This window comes from Neomonachus schauinslandi, chromosome 2 (assembly GCF_002201575.2).
Source record: "Neomonachus schauinslandi chromosome 2, ASM220157v2, whole genome shotgun sequence".
NCBI classification, from domain to species: Eukaryota; Metazoa; Chordata; class Mammalia; order Carnivora; family Phocidae; genus Neomonachus; species Neomonachus schauinslandi.
The window spans coordinates 38,333,259-38,354,088 of record NC_058404.1 but is presented as its reverse complement, the minus strand read 5'-3'; positions in this window follow the sequence as shown (position 1 = coordinate 38,354,088).

Sequence of the window (20,830 nt, the reverse complement as noted above, 5' to 3'; positions counted from 1 at the left end):
TTTGTTGGATCTTATAAAGTTATTTTTATCACTAATACTTATAGTTGTGGGGAATTATACTTCTGGGAATATTTAATAACACAAGCTAAACAAACCTAAATACAACATTTGCCCCCAGTTTCATTGAGAAATAATTAACATAATTCACTGTGTAAGTTTAAGGTGTACAGTGTAATGGTTTGATTTACATATATTGTGAAATGATTACTGCAGTAGGTTCAGCTAACATGCATCTTCTCACATAGATACAATAAAAAGAAAAGAAAGAAAAAGGAAAAAAGAAAAATTTTCTCTTTGTAATGAGAACTCAGAGGATTTGCTCTCTCTCTGTCTTTTTAAAAAAAATTTACTTTAGAGAAAGAGAGAGAGAAGGAGCAGGGGGAGAGGGGGCATTCCAAGCAGATTCCCCACTGAGCACAGGGCCTGATGTGGGGCTTGATCTCACCACCCTGAAACCATTACCTGAGCCAAAACCAAGAGTCGGCTGCTCAACTGACTGAGCCACCCAGGCACCCCAGGACTTGCTCTCTTAATAACTTTCCTATATATTATAAGCAGTTATATGTTATATATATTATATATGGTTATGCATATATTGTATAGCAGTTAGTTATAGTCATCATGCTGTACAATTCATCTCTAGTACTTATTTACCTTATAACTAGAAGTTTGTACCTTTCTAGCCTCTGAGGAATTCCCTTATGCTCTTGCTAGCTCAATCATAGTTTTTAAAAAAATATTTTATTTTATTCAGTATTTTAATGTATTGTTGCATGGTGAGGCATTTTTAGTTCATCTAGTCTGCCATATTGCTGGGAACAGAAGGCCAATATAGGGTTTTTAAAGCTGAAATGGCTTTTAAGGTTAATCTAATCCAATGGTTTATTTTATAGATTAGTAAATCAAGATCCTGAGAGTTTTTCTGAACTCACTTGATTTGTCTGATGTCACATGTTGCACAAGTGACTACAGTAGTTCTCTAAACCAGGGCTTCTGACCCCAAGTCCAGTGTTCTTTTTCCTACATTAATGGCCAACAAACTACAGCTAGAGGCCAGTTTGGTTTACCACCTGTCTTTACATGTGTTTCAAGATTTCTTTTCCTTTAGTGCCCACGGTTCTTGGTCACACAGCCTTGAAGAATGAAGAGGTAGACCAGATGAAGAGGGGTGGGCAGCAAAGCAAAGTTTATTGAGCGATAGTACAAAGCTCCCAAAGAGGGAGGGGACCCAAGGGGGTTGCTGTTGGAGTTTCTGAGTCTAGGGGTTTTTATGATTTTGTTGGCAGGCTGTTTTAATCTGATTAACCCTCCCTGTGCCTGTCACCCAATCAGATTTTTGTCCACGTGCTCATCTGCCTATCAGGGAGTTGTTTAGGTGGGAAAGGGTGGGGAGCTCCTTTCAGGGTGGTGTAGAATAACAGGATGGGGTCTTTTTCCTTTTAAGGGTAGTTTCCTCTTAGGACAGGGCCCCTTGCCCCTGCCTGCCTTTCTTCCAACTATCCTCCATTACATGGTCTGTGAGCTAAAAATGGCATTTCTATTTTTAAGTGATTGAAAAAATTTTTAAAGAATAACATTTCATGACATGTAGAAAGTATATGGATTTCAAATTTCAACATCCATAAATAAGTCTTATTCAATCACAGCCAACTCATTTATGTGTTGTCTATGGCTGCTTTTGTGCCACAACAGCAGAGTTGAGTAATTGCAACAGAGATTGTATGGCCCGCAAATCCTAAAATATTTGCTATCTGGCCATGCACAAATTGTGGACTCTTTTCCTATACCACACATTGTCTTTACCTACAGTGAAGCCAAAAAATCAAATTCTTTATTGGGCCTCCAGAGGGAGACATTGAGGAGGGTCTTCAGTTTGGTTTGTTTTGAGTCCTATCAGACGCTAATGATTTTATGTACAATTCCTACATATTTCAAAACTTTTAACCCTATATTCAAAAGTTGTGTAGCTCAAAATAAAGTATGCATGGGAAACATGTATAATGCTGTGAAAAAGCAGCTAAGAGGACACTAAGAGTATTGAAATCAGGCTGCACTGCTGCTCAGCAGATGGATAGGAGGAAGTGAGTTTGGGTTGTCACTGAGGGATGATTTGTAGAATGTCATGATCAAGTTTTGGAGGTTGAGAACTTAAAGGCCCATAAGAGTCCTTCCATGTCTAGAATCAAGCTGATCTGGATTCTAATCCTGGATCTGCCACTTTAATACTTCGTGGTAATAAACACTCACACAATTCCTTTGAGCCTAATTTTTCACATGAATAATATTCCATACATTTAAATATATGGGCCTTCTGGAACATAAGGTGATTTTCTCATTTCACAAAACAAAACAAAACAAAAGATTTATAAAAACTTGAGTATGTTTTTAGGAAAGTAAATGAAATAGTCAAATGTCTACCTGTAATAGTTTATTTGGTTTTAGGCATTTTAAATTGCAAATACTAGATTCAAAAGTAGTATTTTATTCAATTCTCACTCTTTAAGAAATAATTTTATTCAAAGTTTTTATAAGTGGCATTGTCATCAACTACGGTAATTTTTTGAGTTATCCAACACAGTTTTCAGGAGCATATAACCTTACTTTCATTATGTTGTTTGAAGTACGGTACCTTTGAATCTGAGTATAAAGCTGTCCCTGGAAATTTTATCCAGGCTACAGTTTCTCATTCACATACTGATATGGCTCATGGTCCTTTACACATTTGTGATTTCCAGCATCTAAATACTTGTTACATTGTTTTCTATTAATTTTTATTATTTTTGTTTTATATTAATTTTTTAAAAAAATTTTGTAGCTAGGGCCCAAGAGTACAAGAGCACCTGGCTTCAGGGATCCCAAAGAGACTAGGTTTGGCCACTTGCGTCTGACAAAATCCAAAGGCAGAGAAACGAGTGGTGGTGAAACCAGAAAGGAATTTATTTCAGTGAGGCCAATACCGGGAAGACAGCAGACTGACGTCTCAAAGATTGTCTCCAAAGTGCTGTAAATACTTCCAGGTTTATAAAAGGAAAATGTGGGGCAAAGGTTGATAGGTATGTGCAGGTGGGCAGTGCAGGTCAAGTTGGTCATTGTCTTGGGGTCAGTCACTCGGGGTCTTCCTGGTTCTAGGCAGTCCTTATTGCTTGAGGGGGCACTTTGGTTCCCATCACCGGGATGCTTTGCCTGAGTCAGGAGATAAGCTGGAAAGAAGACCTTAATCATTTAGAAAGTACAGACTGAGGTCAAAATGGAGTAGTTGAAGTCCTCTTTCATTCTGAGATAATCGTACAGTTGCACACAGTTTCAAGAAATGATACAGAAGGATCCTGTGTCCTTTTACCCAGTTTCCTCCAAAATGGTAACATTTCGCAAAACTAGAGTATAATAGTCAGAAAATTGACACTGATACAATCTACTGAGCTTATTCAGATCTCCTCAGTTTCACATGTACTCATGTGTGTATGTGTGTTTACCTCTATACAATTTTATTACATATATAAGTTTGTGTGTCTACTGTCACAGTCAAGCTACAGGACAATTCTGTCACCATAAGAATCCTTCCGGTTGTTCTTTTATAGCCACACCCACCTCCCACCACCCATCCCCTATTCCTAACCTCTGGCAACCAATAATCTACTTTCTATTTCCATAATTTTGTTACTTCAAGAATGTTACATAAATGGAATCATACATATATAAACTTTTGGGGTTGGCTTTTTTTCACTCAGCATAATTCCCTTGAGATTCATCAAAATTATTGTCTGTATCAATAGTTCATTCCTTTTTACTATCGAGTCATACTGTATAGTATGAATTTATCACACTTTATTTAACCATTTACCCATCAAAGGACATCTGGGTTGTTTCCGAAATTTAGCTTTTATAAATAAATCTGCTATGAACATCCACGAACAGTTTTTGTCTAAAACAAGTTCACATTTCTTTTGTGTGTGTGTGTGTGTGTTTTTTTAAAGATTTATTCATTTATTTTAGAAAGAGAGAGAGAGCGCACTCATGAACATGAGCTGGGGGAGGGGCTGGGGGAGAGGGAAAGTGAGAGAGAAGACTCCTGGCCAAGTGCAAGTGGAGCCTGATGCTGGGCTCAATCTCATGACCCTGGGATCATGACCTGAGCAGAAATCAACAGTTGGCTACTTAACTGACTGAGCCACTCAGGTGCCCTATCACTTCTTTTGTTTTTAAAATGATCTTTAGAAGGTCATCAACTTCCAAGATTTGCAATTTTGAGTTCATGACTCCAAGAATTTATTTATTCATTCCTCAAATATTTATTTCTTATGCGCTGGCACTATTCCAGGTGCAGAAATATGTAGGTGAACAAAGTTCTTGTTTTCTTGGAGCTTACATTCTAGTGAAAAATGACAGGTCAAATAGTTATGTATATAACTATTGTATATTATAATTATTAAAAGGGTTTAAAAGGATGCTATTTTTTGTTGTTGTTGTTGCTTCTTTTTAAGCTTATCCTATGAGTTGACTTGTGGCCATCCAAAACCAGCATTAATTGGATCTTTTCTGGCTCATGTGTCTCCTCTAAGCAGTACTTTGTTATTAAAAATAAAGTCATTGAGGGGCACCTGGGTGGCTCAGTCTATTGGTCGTCTGCCTTTGGCTCAGGTCATGATCCCAGGGTCCTGGGATTGAGCCCCACATTGGGCTCCCTGCTCAGTGGGGAGCCTGCTTCTCCCTCTCCCCCCTGCTGGTGCTCTCTCTCTCTTTCAAATAAATAAATAAAATATTAAAAATAAAGTCATTGAAAGAGTACCAGGTAATATGAGGGACTTCTTAAGGAGTTGAATGAAGGCAACTTCCTTTTTTCTGAGGGATGCTTTGAGACAAAATATTGCCTTATATATATAGGCTCATGCTGCCTTGCCTTGCAATATTCCTATGACAGAACACCAAAGAGTTAAAGATGCTCTGGGGGATGACAGTGGTATGTTGCTGTTGTCCTTGTGTAAAACCACATTGCTTTTGATCTTCCTTACAGCTAGGGTTTAAAAGATTGCATTTGTTAAATCATGTACCAGAGGCTGTATTAATCTGTTCCAGTGAAGATATCACCAGTAGGTTTAATTGAGTCTACTAGTTGGTTAAATTTACAGCAGTGTATTGTCATTTGCTTTAATCCATCTGATTTCTATAGGGGTCATATAAGTAAATTACACAGGGATATGGTGACAACCACCTCTGCATCCTTTATGTCTTTGATGGTGATGCCAATCTCTGTAATTCCTCCTGACATGAAGTTTTGCCTTTGATTTACATTCTTGGTCAGAGTGGGAGCAGTTTCAGGAACTTCTATTTGGTTCTTATTAACAAAATGGCTATTACATCACTGGACAGGGAAGCCACATGAGGGTCTTATCAATTTTGAATATATTCATGACATTTATGCACTCAGTGGCCAAAGAACTAACCATAAGTTCCCTGTGAGAAGAACCTGGTGAGGGCTACAAATATCGTCTGACCTTGATAAGCTCTCGCTCTGAATGAAAGGCCATAATGGTATTTTGGGTCCCTGGTCTCTATGTTGGCTCAGATGCTGTATTTGGTTGCCTTCCAAAGATTCCGTTACTCTCCTTTTCTCAATTCCCAGATACTCTGATAAGTGGCCACAGCTCTTTTGGGAGAAAGATTGGGGAAATGAATATCATGTATGCTTGAGTTGTCATGGCAGGGTACTTTCTTGACAACTAAGTCGCTTAGATATGAAAACTGGTATGGGAATGAAAATTTACACTGTGGGGTTTTTTTGTTTGTTTTTTGTTATATGAGTCAAGTAACACTCAAGTTGATTACTCATACTTTTTGCCCCAGAAATACCACTGTCTATTTGCTATTGCCATAGATTCCTGTGGGTTAAGCCACCTGGTTGTCACTGCAGACTTGCCCACCATTATGTCCACCATGTGGCTTTTGTCATTCCAGAATCCTACCATCTCTATTTTACTAGTTCCATGGTGGCATTATTTACTGTCTACAATAGAGGCTATTATTCTCTCACCAGTGATTTTTTTTTAACTGAAGAAATGTATGATTGAAAGTTTTTGTAGGAAGAGAGTGTCCTCTGGGTCTTCCTGGGGAACACAGTCAAGTGGTAAGTTCTTTGGTGTCACATAAGAAATCCATTCTAATATGCCCATCACCATTAGCCTTCTGACTCCTTCCTCAATATTCTGCCAAGGCAATTCCAGCATCTCTGCTCTCTTTACTATAGTCATGTCTAACCCTTAAGGAGCCATTGCAACAACATAGTAGGACCAGCTCAAGATGTTTTCACTAGGTTGTTAAACTCCAATTCATGGGTGACGTCTCTTAAATCAATATATTTTCCCTTAAACATCTTGTATTCCACCCTTCCTGATTCAAGCATCTTTTTTCCCCCAGATTTATTTATTTATTTGAGAGAGAGAGAGCAGGGGGAGGTGCAGAGGGAGATGGAGATAATCTCAAGCAGACTCCCCAAGACCATGGAGCCTGAGGTGGGGCTCGACCCCACAACCCTGAGATCATGACCTGAGCCAAAATCAAGAGTGAGACACTTTAACTGACTGAGCCACCCACATGCCTCTCCTGGTTCAGGCATCTTAAAATTCATTCCTGTAGGTGCTGTTCTCTTTTTTGCCAGTATAGCTTAGTCAGCTCCCACAAAACTTTCTGTGTAAACACTATTCTTCCCAGAGGAGGGACTATATTTCTTTACTAGGGTAGTGTTGCAACTTGACCTTGTTGGGGAGTCAGCAGTGGGAGCTGGGAGGTAATCTTTTAAGGGTCTCCTAAAGAAGATAAGCTGTTTTCTTTTAGGAAGGAGGAGAGAGCTATTTCCACTGGCCTGGAGAGTTGTGGAAGTAACTGGCATCATCTATCTAAATATGCTCTTAGTTGGTTTCAGGGTCCCACCTTTTTCCTCTCTGGACATCTGCTTTGGTATAGGAGACCTGTTAAGTTTGTGCTTTGGTCTTTTGTATAACTCTGTTACCTTGCCAATGAAATCCTGGGCTTGTGGTCCACCCTGCAGTTACAGAAGATAAGGATATCTTTAAACACTGCCAGGGCTGCTGTCTGACTTTCCCAAAGAGCCTTGAGTTGATAGCAGGCTAACCTGAACCTAACATTTTTTTCAAGACTTCTGAAACTGTTTATAATAGTCAGCCAACTCTGCAACCATTATGGGTACCAATGTACCATTCAAAAACAATTGCTTCTGCCTGTGCCAAAGCATCACTCTCACCTGTGTTTCCTTTCTGTCCATCACTGGTAAAGGTGTTAGTGATTGTGATGTTACTATATGCCAGGCATTATCCACCCCATGTTTGGTATCAACTGTCAGCCTGAGACAAGAGTTTGCATGCAGGTTGTTTGTTTTAGGAAGTGATGTCATGGAGTAGAACTGGGGGTATTGGAGGAGGAGAGAAAGCCAATACAAGAGTATACTGTCAACTGTCACCTCTATGAACAACTGGGACTCAGTACTGCTGCGAGCCATTGATGAACTCTGTGAACGTGCCTCAGAATTATCCTCCTAAGAAGCAGAGAAAGGAGCACTTACCTACCAGCTCCTGAATCCCTGCTGGTTAAGGATTGCTCCATTTGCATTTGCATTTGCATGTTTATACACATGCACTGTGAGTTTCCACAGACATCTCAAGCATAGCTCAGAGAGATGAGGGCAATAGCCAAACTGTGGAAAGAGCCGAGATGCCCTTCAACAGATGAATGGATAAAGAAGATGTGGTCCATATATACCATGGAATATTACTCAGCCATCAGAAAGGATGAACACCCAACTTTTACATCAACATCAATGGGACTGGAGGAGATTATGCTAAGTGAAATAAGTCAAGCAGAGAAAGTCAATTATCATGTGGTTTCACTTATTTGTGGAACATAAGGAATAGCGTGGAGGACATTAGGAGAAGGAAGGGAAAAATGGGGGGGGGGGAATTGGAGGGAGAGATAAACCATGAGAGACTATGGACTCTGAGAAACAAACAGGGTTTTAGAGGGGAGGGAGGTGGGGGGATGGGTTAGCCCGGTGATGGGTATTAAGGAGGGCACGTATTGCATGGAGCACTGGGTGTTATACGAAAACAATGGATCATGGAACACTAGATCAAAAACTAATGATGTATTGTATGGTGACTAACATAACATTAATAAAATAAAAAAAAAAGAAAACAAGGATAAGAATTTCAGTGGAGGAAAGATACTATTGGATTAACTGTGCGTGAAGGTGGTTGTCACAGGAAAGACTGGGGATGAAGGTGGGCCAAGAGGATGTAAGGGTCAAGAGGTGCCCCTTTTGTCACCTTATCCCTCCTTTTCCTCTCTCTTCATTTTAATTCTTTGTATGTGCAAGACAATATGTTGGCTATTTTGCACTGGCCTTCTAACTTGCAAATGGCTGAAGTTTCTACCACTAGATTTACAATGGCTGCTATAGGTTTTAATGGTCAGCATTCAGTAGGAATGTTTGAGTAAATAGGGAAGGAGATCAAGACACATCAAGAACAGTGGCTTCCAAGCATGATTGGGCAGATTGGGACCAGACTGTGAAAATGTTTTTACTTATCCTAGGAAAATGAGAAAAATAAGGGCAATGGAGTGAGTTTTTGTAAAGTGAAAAATGAACAATTTTAAAGAACTGTACTGATCTTGAGATCACACCCTTAATTATTTTGGGATACACATGTCTGTTTTGAAAGAGGAAATGATGTAAGTTAATAGTAGGATTTTTTTTTAAAAAGTTTTTTATATGACAAAGTGGAAATTTAGCAATTCCAAGTCTGTCTCTTTGTTTTTACTTATCCTTTAAAAATGTACCAGTCTTCAGGATCCCTAATTTTTCTTTTTTAATTTTTAATTTAAATTCAATTAGCCAACACACAGTATATCATTAGTTTCAGATGTAGTGTTCAACAATTCATTAGTTGCCTATAACACCCAGTGCTCATCACATCACATGCCCTCCTTAATGCCCATCACCCAATTATCCCATCCCCCCACCCCTCCCCTCCAGCAACCCTCAGTTTGTTTCCTAGAGTTAAGAATCTCTCATGGTTTTTCTCCCTCTCTAATGATCTCCCCCTCAGTTTTCTCTCCCTTACCCTATGATCCTCTGTGCTGTTTCCTATACTCCACATATGAGTGAAACCGTATGATAATTGTCTTTCTCTGACTTATTTTGCTCAGCATAATACCCTCCAGTTCCATCCATGTCGATGTAAATGGTAAGTATACATCCTTTCTGATGGCTGAGTAATATTCCATTGTGTGTGTGTGTGTGTGTGTGTGTATCACATTTTCTTTATCCATTCATCTGTTGATGGACATCTCAGCTCTTTCTACAATTTGGCTATTGTGGACATTGCTGCTATGAACATCGGGGTGCAGGTGCCCTTTCAGATCATAACATTTGTGTCTTTGGGGTAAATACCCAGTAGTGCAATTGCTGGGTCATAGGGTAGCTCTATTTTCAACTTTTTGAGGAACCTCCATACTGTTTTCCAGAGTGGCTGCACCAGCTTGCATTCCCACCAACAGTGTAAGAGGCCCTTTCTCCGCATCCTCGCCAACATCTGTTGTTTCCTGACTTGTTAATTTTAGCCATTCTGACTGGTGTGAGGTGGTATCTCATTGAGGTTTTGATTTGGATTTCCCTGATGCCGAGCGATGTTGAACACTTTTTCTTGTGTCTGTTGGCCATTTGGATGTCTTCTTTGCAGAAATGTCCGTTCATGTCTTCTGCCCATTTCTTGATTGGATTCTTTGTTCTTTGGGTGTTGAGTTTCATAAGTTCTTTATAGATTTTGGATACTAGCCCTTTATCTGATACATCATTTGCAAATATCTTCTCCCATTCTGTCGGTTGTCTTTTGGTTTTGTTGACTGTTTCCTTTGCTTTGCAAAAGCTTTTTATCTTGATGAAGTCCCAATAGTTCATTTTTGCCCTTGCTTCCCTTGCCTTTGGCGATGTTTCTAGGAAGAAGTTGCTGCAGCTGAGGTCGAAGAGGTTGCTGCCTGTGTTCTCCTCAAGGATTTTGATGGATGATTATTGTCTCATATTTAGGTCTTTCACCCATTTTGAATCTATTTTTGTGATATGGAGAGTTTTTTCATGTGTCTGTTGGCCATTTGTATGTCTTCTTTGCAGAAATATCTGTCCATGTGTTCTGCCCATTTCTTGACTGGATTCTTTGTTTTTTGGGGTTTTGAGTTTGATAAGTTCTTCATAGATTTTGGGTACTAGCCCTTTATCTGATATGCCATTTGCAAATATCTTCTCCCATTCTGTCAGTTGTCTTTTGGTTTTGTTGACTGTTTCCTTTGCTGTGCAGAAGCTTTTTATCTTGATGAAGTCCCAATAGTTCATTTTTGCTTTTGTTTCCCTTGCCTTTGGAGACCTGTCTAGCAATAAATTGCTGTGGCCAAGATCAAAGAGGTTGCTGCCCGTGTTCTCTTCTAGGATTTTGGTGGATTCCTGTCTCATATTTAGGTCTTTCATACATTCTGAGTTTATCTTTTTGTGTGGTGTAAGGAAATGGTCCAGTTTCATTCTTCTGCATGTGGCTGTCCAATTTTCCCAACACCATTTATTGAAGAGACTGCTTTTTTTTCCCCATTGGATATTCTTTCCTGCTTTGTCGAAGATTAGTTGACCACAGAGTTAAGGGTCCATTTCTGGGTTCTCTATTCTGTTTCATTGATCTATGTGTCTGTTTTTGTGCCAGTACCATGCTGTCTTGATGATTACAGCTTTGGAATAGAGCTTGAAGTCTGGCATTGTGAAAACTATTTCTTTTTCAACATTCTTTTGGCTATTCGAGGTCTTTTCTGGTTCCATACAAATTTCAGGATTATTTGTTCCAGCTCTGTGAAAAATGTTAATGGTTTTTTGATAGGGATTTCATTGAATGTATAGATTGCTCTGGGTAGCATAGACATTTTAACAATATTTATTCTTCCAATCCATGAGCATGGAACATTTTTCCATTTCTTTGTGTCTTTCTCAATTTCTTTCATAAGTGTTCTGTAGTTTTTAGAGTACAGATCCTTGACTTCTTTGGTTAGGTTTATTCCGAGGTATCTTATGGTTTTTGGTGCAATTGTAAATGGATTGATTCCTTAATTTCTCTTTCTTCTGTCTCATTGTTAGTGTATAACTGATTTCTGTGCATTGATTTTATATCCTGCCATATTGCTGAATTGCTATATGTGTTCTAGCAATTTTGGGGTGGAGTCTTTTGGGCTTTCCACATAAAGTATCATGTCATCTGTGCGGAGTGAAAGCTTGACTTCTTCCTTGCCAATTTGAATGCCTTTTATTTCTTTTTGTTGTCTGATTGCTGAGGCTAGGACTTCACTATGTTGAACAACAGAGGTGGGAGTGGGCATCCCTGTCGTGTTCCTGACCTTAAGGGAAAAGGTCTCAGTTTTTCCCCATTGAGAATGATATTCACTGTGGGCTTTTCATATATGGCTTTTATGATATTGAGGTATGTTCCCTCTATCCCTACACTGTGGAGAGTTGTAATCAAGTAACGATGCTGTATTTTGTCAAATGCTTTTTCTGCATCAACTGAGAGAATCATATGGTTCTCATCCTTTCTTTTATTAATGTGATCTGTCATGTTGATTGATTTGTGAATGTTAAACCACCCTTGTAGCCAAGGAATAAATCTCACTTGGTCATGGTGAATAATCCTTTTAATGTACTGTTGGATCCTTAGCTAATGTCTTGGTGAGTATTTTGGCATCCATGTTCATCAGGGATATCAGTCTGTAATTCTCCTTTTTGATGAGGTCTTTGTCTGGTTTTGGGATCAAGGTAATGTTGGCCTCATAGAATGAGTTTGAAAGTTTTCCTTCCATTTCTATTTTTTTTTTTAAACAGCTTCAGTAGAATAGGTATTATTTCTTCTTTAAATGTTTGGTAGCATTCCCCTGGTAAGCCGTCTGGCCCCGGACTCTTGTTTTTTGGGAGGTTTTTGATTTCTGCTTCAATTTCCTTGCTGGCTATGGGTCAATTCAGATTTTCTATTTCTTCCTGTTTCAGCTTTGGTAGTTTATACATCTCTAGGAATGCATCCATTTCTTCCAGATTGCCTAATTTGTTGGCATGTAGTTTCTCATAATATGTTCTTAAAATTGTTTTTATTTCCTCGGTGTTGGTCATGATCACTCCTCTTTCATTCATGATTTTATTAATTTGGGTCCTTTCTCTTTTCTTTTTGATAAGTCTGGCTAGGGGTTTATTGATCTTATTAATTTTTTCAAAGAACCAGCTTCTAGTTTTGTTTATCTGTTCTACTGTTCTGGTTTCTATTTCATTGATTTCTGCTCTAATCTTTATTATTTCTCTTCTCTTGCTTGTTTTAGGCTTTATTTGCTGTTCTTTCTCCAGCTCCTTTAGGTGTAAGTTTAGCTTGTGTATTTGAGATTTTTCTAATATTTGAGAGAGGCTTGTATTGTGATGCATTTCCCTCTTAGGACCACCTTTGCTATATCCTAAAGGTTTTGAACAAATGTGTTTTCATTTTCATTAGATTCCATGCATTTTAAAAATACTTCTTTAATTTCCTGGTCGACCCATTCATTCTTTAGTGGGATGCTCTTCAACCTCCAAGTATTTGTGTTCCTTCTAAATTTCTTCTTGTGATTGAGTTCCAGTTTCAAAGCACTGTGGTCTGAAAATATGCAGGGTATAATCCCAATCTTTTAGTATCAGTTGAGACCTGATTTGTGACCCAGTATGTGATCTATTCTGGAGAAAGTTCCATGTGCACTCAAAAAGAATGTGTATTCTATTGCTTTGGGATGGAATGTTCTGAATATATCTGTGAAGTCCATCTGGTCCAGTGTGTCATTCAAAACCCTTGTTTCCTTCTTTTTCTTCTGCTTAGATAATCTGTCCATTATTGTGAGTGGGGTGTTGAAGTCCTTTACTATTATTGTATTACTGTCACTGTATTTCTTTAATTTGGTTATTAATTGGTTGATATAATTGGCTACTCCCAAATTAGGAGCATACATATTTATAATTGTTAGATCTTCTTGTTGGGTAGACCCTTTAAATATGATATAGTGTCCCTCTTCATCTCTTAATACAGTCTTTGGTTTAAAATCTAGTTTGTCTGATATGAGGATTGCTACCCCAGCTTTCTTTTGAGGTCCGTTTGCATGATAAATGGATTTTCACCCCCTCACTTTCAGTCTGGAGGTGACTTTAGGTCTAAAATGAGTCTCCTATAGACAGCATATGGATGGGTATTGCTTTTTTATCCAATCTGATACCCTGTGTCTTTTGATTGGATCATTTAGCCCTTTTATATTCAGAGTAACTATTGAAAGATATGAATTTAGTGCCATTGTATTACCTGTAAAGTCCCTGTTTCTGTAGATAGTCTCTGTTTCTTTCTGGTTTATGTTACTCTTGGGCTCTCTTTTCACTTACAAGATCCCCCTTAATATTTCTTGCAGAGATGGCTTGGTGGTCACATATTCTTTCAGTTTCTGTCTGTCCTGGAAGCTCTTTATCTCTCCTTCCATTCTGAATGACAGCCTTGCTTGATAAAGTATTGTTGGCTGCATGTTTTTCTCATTTAGTACCCTGAATATATTATGCCAGCCCTTTCTGGCCTGCCAGGTCTCTGTGGATAGGCCTGATACCAGTCTAACGTTCCTACTGCTATAGTTTAGGAACCTCTTGTCTTGAACTGCTTTCAGGATTTTCTCTTTATCTCTGAAACTTGCAAGCTTCACTATTATATGTTGGAGTGTTGATCTATTTTTACTGATTTTGGGAGGGGTCCTCTCTACCTCTTGGACATGAATTCCTATTTCCTTCCCTGGATTAGGGAAGTTCTCAGCTATAATTTGCTCAAATATACCTTCTGGCCCTCTCTCTCTTCTCCCTCGGGCACACCAATAATTCTAATATTGTTTTGTTTTATGGCATCGCTGATATCTTGGAAGCCTCCCCTCATAGTCCATTAGTTGTTTTTTTCTCTTTTCTCAGCTTCCTTCCTTTCCAACAACTTGTCTTCTATGTCACTTACTCTCTCTCCTGCCTCATTTACCCTAGCTGTTAGAGCATCCAATTTAGACTGCATCTCAGTTAGAGCATTTTTAATTTCAGTCTGATTAGATCTCACTTCTGCACTAAGAGATTCTCTAGTGTCTTTTATGCTTTTTTCAAGCCCAGCTAGTAACTTTATAATTGTTATCCTGAATTCCATTTCTGACATTTTACTTATATCCATATCGATTAGATCTGTGACAGAAAGTATTCCCTCTGGTTCTTTTTTTGTTGTGAATTCCTCCTTCTAGTCATTTTGTCCAGAGAAGAATGGTTGAATGAGTGAGCACTATTAAAAATGTCAACCATAACCCAAGCAAAATACAACTGACAAGTTCAAAGAGGTCAGAAACCAGAAAAGAAAAGAAAAAGAAAAAGAAAAAAAGAAGGGAAAAAAATAAAAGGGGGTGGAGAATCTAATCTCACAGGGTGGACAAAACAGGGTGATCCACTTGGTCCTGAGTGTATTTTGGTCTGTGTGTTAGAAGACACTAAATCCTAACATTGTAAAGAAAGCTAAACTTACAGATTTATACAAAAATAAAATTGAATAGAGTGAAAGGAAGCCAAAAATGAAGAATATATCTATAAAATGTAAATGTAAAGAGTGAAACTTAGTTTAAAAACAAAGAGTTGATAAAATAAGAAACTAGTTGAAAAGAAAAAAAAGAAATGGAAAATTTCAAACTGAAAGATAAACAAATCATGAGAAAAAAGCTCAAATTCTATATACTGTTATCCCCTAGTGCTGGAGTTTTACAGTCCTGTGTGGTCAGTAAATTTGCTATTCAAATTTACTGACCAGTTCTTCCAGTTTGTCTTTTGGGGAGGGGCCTGGGGGGCTGATTCTCAGGTGTCTTTGCCTGGGCAGAGTAGCACCACCCCTTGCCAGGGGGCAGGGCTCAGTGTAAGCTGTTTTTGGTTGCTCTGTGTGTCTTTTATTCCCTGAAGGCTTTCCAGGCCTCTTTAGAGGATCAAAATAAAAATGGAGGCGCCCTGATCTTCAGCCCCAGAGCTGAAGATCATAGTCCCCTCTCTTCAGTAAACCCTCAAGGATAAACAGTCTTCACTTTTGTGTGTGCCAAACTCTGCAGACTCTTATGGTATATACCCACACTGATCCTCCATGGGGGAAGGTGGAAGGTCCCCCATTTCTGCACTTTGTAGCACAGAGAGAGTTGGCACAGAGAGCAGTTGCCTGATCCGGTGTACCTGCTCTGCCCCTCCCAGTGGAAGGTGGAGGGTCCCCAAGTTCCTGTCCTTTGCAGAGTCCCCACATGGAGAGTGGTCACCTGATGGGGCAACAGCTCACAGTTTATGGCCAACAGAGCTGAGAGCCCCCTCCGGGTCTCACTGACCGTAACCAGTTTCCCCGCTCCAATGCTTGGGAACTCTACCAGCTCAGGCACCCCTGTTCTTTCTGTGACTCCAGGGATCCTAAGTGTTCTGATTTTGCTCCCAGGGCTATATCACTTTCTGGTAGCCAGCTTACTGAGGCTCCCTCCTCTCGCCATTTATGTTCCGATATCTCCCCTCAGATTCACTTCTCTGCACCTCTTACCTTGCAAAAAGTGGTCACTTTACTGCTTGTAGAGTTCTTTTTTCTTACATCTCAGGTTGAATTCATGGATGTTCAGAATGATTTGATAGTTATCTAGCTAAAGGGACCTGATGAAATGAGGTCCCTTACTCTTCCACCATTTTGCCTCACTGCAGGATCCTTAATTTTGACAACCCCTAATCCAGAGCCTGGGGTCCCATCAGAGAGCAGGCCTGGAATTGGTCCCCAGGGAAAGGGAGAACTGGATAACTAGAGGTTGCTCTAGGGGCATCAGGGACTTGGGTATGAGAGAAAGCCTGTCTACCTTGTGCCCACGGCCAACCCTGGAGCCAGCATGGTAGATGCACAAGAGAGAATGGACCTAGAATAATTCTGATGGAGTTAAGGGATCCCTTCTTTTTCTCTTGCCTCACCAAGAAAGCTATCAAGTTGCTAGAAAAAAATCTTTCATTTCTTATCTAGATGGGTGGCTGTGATTCAGCAAAAGACTGAGATGATTTAGAGAAACTGATGTCTCCCTACATTTCAGTACCAGCTGATTTTGTGTTTGGGTGAAATGCCTAGTCTTCAGGACACTCAAGCTCTGAAGTCAAAGGCCAGTGTGTTGTAATGCGAATAACAGTGAAGTTATTAACAGGTAAGTAATCAAAATGTTGAGACACACTTATGCACACAGAGGAATACATCAACTATCCCATAAAAAGTTAATTAGTTAGTTTGTTTACATTGAGCTTGAAGACTTTGTAGGGAAGAGAAATTCATCCTGGAGTCAGGATACTGGGTGCTCCATTTCCAGCCCCACCACTTTCTTACTGTAATTTCTAAGGAAGCACATTTTTCAGAAAAAATGGAAGCTATGGAAACAAAATGGAAAATTTGTGAAGATTAAAATACAAGTAATTCTTTAAAAAAATGTCCTCTATATTTCTGTAGTGACTTTGTTAGTTTAAAATATAAAATGTATTATGTATAAATTGTTATGCTCAGAATTACCATACATTGACTACATAAATTTCAAAACCACAGTTTATTCAGAAGTCACACATTTTAGATTTAACCATCTTTTAGATGTTTAACATTTTTATTACCAATGGAATTACAGCTTACTAATCTTTAAATAAGCTAGACTTTCTTATTTATTTTTAATTATTTAAATAATATGGATAATTTATTTTTTTCTGGCTTTAAAAAAGTTTCCAATTAAAAAAAGTTTTCCTGAAGATTGCAAAAATAGTTGTTATACTTTGGGGATTTTAGCATTTCTCACAATGCCAAGTAGGTTGAGAAAGCTTTCATATTCAGAAAAGGAACTGAAAAAAAAAAAGAGAAGCTATCTTGTAATTCTTTCTTCTATATTATTGAGTTTAACTTTTGATAAGTTTTGTCTAATGTCTCTTCTCAGGTATCACCATCAGTAGTTTCTCTTCCCTGAAGCTTATTTTTTATTTTGTCAATAAGCTTCTGCAAATAGATTGGTCCAATTTTTCAATTTCTAAAAATCCTATTATCTGTCTTTATTTCCAAGTTATCTGTGAATATTGCAAACTCCTATCAGCTTTTTTCACACAATTCAGATGATGGGGAAATGCAAAGCAGATGGAAAGATGATAAGGAAGAGTATGTGACACACAAAAGCTACAAGGTGGAAAGAACAAGTTCATCAGAGTCTCAGGCTTCCCCTTAGATCAATCACATGAAAATGTTCTCAATTTAAAAGATACGGAAGTGTCTTCCCCAACATTGAATTCTTAGTTTTCTAACCTTGCCATTTGTAGCAGTTTTTAAAAAAATTTTATTTTGTTATGTTAATCACCATACATTACATCATTAGTTTTTGATGTAGTGTTCCATGATTCATTGTTTGTGTATAACACCCTGTTCTCCATTCAGTACATGCCCTCTTTAATACCCATCACCAGGCTAACCCATCCCCCCACCCCCCTCCCCTCTAGAGCCCTCAGTTGGTTTCTCAGAGTCCATAGTCTCTCTTGGTTCGTCTCCCCCTCCGATTACCCCCCTTCATTTTTCCCTTCTTACTATCTTTTTTTTTTTAATAACATAAAATGTTTCTTGGATCCAACAAAAGAAACTCACCAAATGATTTTGTTATCTTTACTAATTGTTGACCTTTTTTATAATTATAAATGAAGCTACATTTTGATCTTTGTAGGCAGAGTTGCATCTTTCTCTACAATGCACAATAATTGCACCGAACAGACAAGGATAAACTGTACTTTATAATAAAAAGAATTATTTATAATGGACACTTATAGGTTTTGTTTCTGTGAAGAGCCCTAACTAAGATTTTGATACTGAAAGTGGTTCTAGAGGAACAGAATTTTAAGAATGAGTTTTCTGAATTGGTTCTGGGGTCTATGGAATTGGCTCTCTAATCTGGTTAGATTTAAAGATGCTAATGATTCTGTTTCTAGCAGTAAAGGGAGTATAGCATAGTCCATGTTATGATCTGGCAATTGAAATATACAAAATAGCTCCTACTCCTAATCACCCACTTACAATAAATAAGAATCTGGGTGACTGGGTATATGATACTTTCAAATATTTTTTCCAAACTAATGAATATAATGAGGTTGGCTGGTTGCTCCTACTGTCACTGGGCAAAGTGGGGAAAGAAAAGAATGAGCTCAGGTATTTGAAGCTCAGCTCATGTGCCACATAAGTGACCTGAAAGCTTCTATGTGTACCCTGAAGGAGACATTTATCTTCTGTAGCCAGGGCTGAAATTGCTGAAAGTCAAATCCAGGATCTCATCTTGCAACTGACTGAGTTACAAGGAAAATTGAACTGCTGGCCTTGCAGTTTGTCTACTGTTAAAGTGATGGTATTGACAGGGAAGGAATGGGATCCTAAAAGTTGGAATGGGGATATATGGGAAGACTCTGATGAAGCTGAGGATATTGAGCACTTAAGTTCTGGTAAGTTTTCTTTACCAGTGGAAGCAGCTTCCCCACTCCCAGTAGAGTGGGGGGGGGGGGCCTCTCCACCCCCATCTGAGGGAATTAAAGAACATGATTGGAAAATTGGTGACAATGAAATTTTGGGAATAGGTGTGTGGATAGACCTATCTAAATGGGCAAAAACATGAAAATACTTATATCCCATGTGACTGCTTACCAAAGGGTAACCTCATTAGGGAGAGTTTTAACAATCAAGTGGATACCAGTCAGCTTTTTCCCCAGCCACTCCTATCATTACCTAATAGGTTCATGAACGAAGTGGCCTTTGTGGCAGTGATGGAGGTTATGCATATACTCAGCAACGTGGACTTGTACTCACAGAGGCTGACCTGACTATGGGACTGCTGAGTGCCCAAATCTGCCAGCAGCAGAGACCAAAACTGAGTCCCTAATATGGCACTGTTCCCTGGGGTGATCAGCTGCTACCTGGGCAGGTTGATTACATTGGATGCTTCATCATGGAAGGGGCAGCATTTTATTCTGACTGGAGTAGACACTTAATCAGGATATGAATTTGCCTTCCTTGCCTAAATTGCTTCTGCTGACTTTATCATCCATGGACTTACAGAATGTTTATCTACTGTCATGGTATTCCACACAGCATGGCTTCTGACCAAGGAACTCAATTCACAGCAAATGAAGCGTGGCAATAGACTCATGCACATGGAATTCACCGGTCTTACCATATTCCCCATAATCCAGAAAGAGCTGGTTTGTTAGAACAATAAAATAGACTTTTGAAGACTCAGTTACAGCACCAGCTAGGTGGCAAAAACCTTCATAAATATTGACCAAAATAAAAACAGTAGAGCTTTTATGGGACACATTCATTAGTCATGAGCCAATGAAATTAGAAATAAACCATAAAAAGGGAACTAACAAATCTTAAGTACTTGGAAATAAGAAAGAGATTCTTAGATAACAGCAGAATCAAAGAGGACATTTAAAAAGAAATACTATCTAGAAACAGAGGAAAGGAGAATTACCTAAATAGAAAACCAACAAAAAAAGCAGAACAGCAAATAAACTCACCAGTGAATTAAAAAAGAGAAAAACCATCTGAACACAATACTAAATGATAAAAAGGCATTGGATTAAATTTATCAGTCATTCTTTTTTTAATTATGTTATGTTAATCACCATACATTACATCATTAGTTTTTGATGTAGTGTTCCATGATTCATTGTTTGTGTATAACACCCAGTGCTCCATTCAGTACGTGCCCTCTTTAATACCCATCACCAGGCTAACCCATCCCCCCACGCCCCTCCCCTCTAGAACCCTCAGTTTGTTTCTCAGAGTCCATAGTCTCTCATGGTTCGTCTCCCCTTCTGATTTCCCCCCCTTCATTTTACCCTTCCTACTATCTTCTTTTTTTTTTTTTTTTTAACATATGCTGTATTATTTGTTTCAGAGGTACAGGTCTGTGATTCAACAGTCTTTTTAATATAAATAGAAAGCAGAAAGCTCTTGAATATAAAAACGACTAAAAACCAACAGCAAATATTATCCTAAAGTGAAAGACACTGAGACAATTTCAATTATAATAAAAAACTAGAGAGAAGGTTGCCTACAATCACCATTATTATTTAATGTTATTTTGAAGGTGTTAGCAAATATAGTAAGGTAAGAAAATGAAATAACAGGCATAAGTATTAGAAAAGAATAGATAACATAATCTGTTCTTGCTACTAATAAGATTGTACACAAAATCCGAAGTATCTTGGGGAAAAAACTTACTGGATTTAATAAATAAGCTTCAATGCAAGATAATTATATTAAAAAAACAAACAAATTTTTTACAACTCTAACAATAAGCACCAAATAATGGAAATGGAAATATTATATCATTTAAAATGATGTTAAAAGTGACAAAATTGGGCGCCTGGGTGGCTCAGTTGGTTAAGCGACTGCCTTCGGCTCAGGTCATGATCCTGGAGTCCCGGGATCGAGTCCCGCATCGGGCTCCCTGCTCAGCAGGGGGTCTGCTTCTCCCTCTGACCCTCTTCCCTCTCGTGCTCTCTGTCTCTCATTCTCTCTCTCTCAAATAAATAAATAAAATCTTTAAAAAAAAGTGACAAAATTATTTAACAGTGAAGATATAGAATGTATATAAAGAGACTAAAATATCTTACTAAAAGACATAAGATCTGAATAAATGGAGAGACATATTTTTGGATGGGTACTAT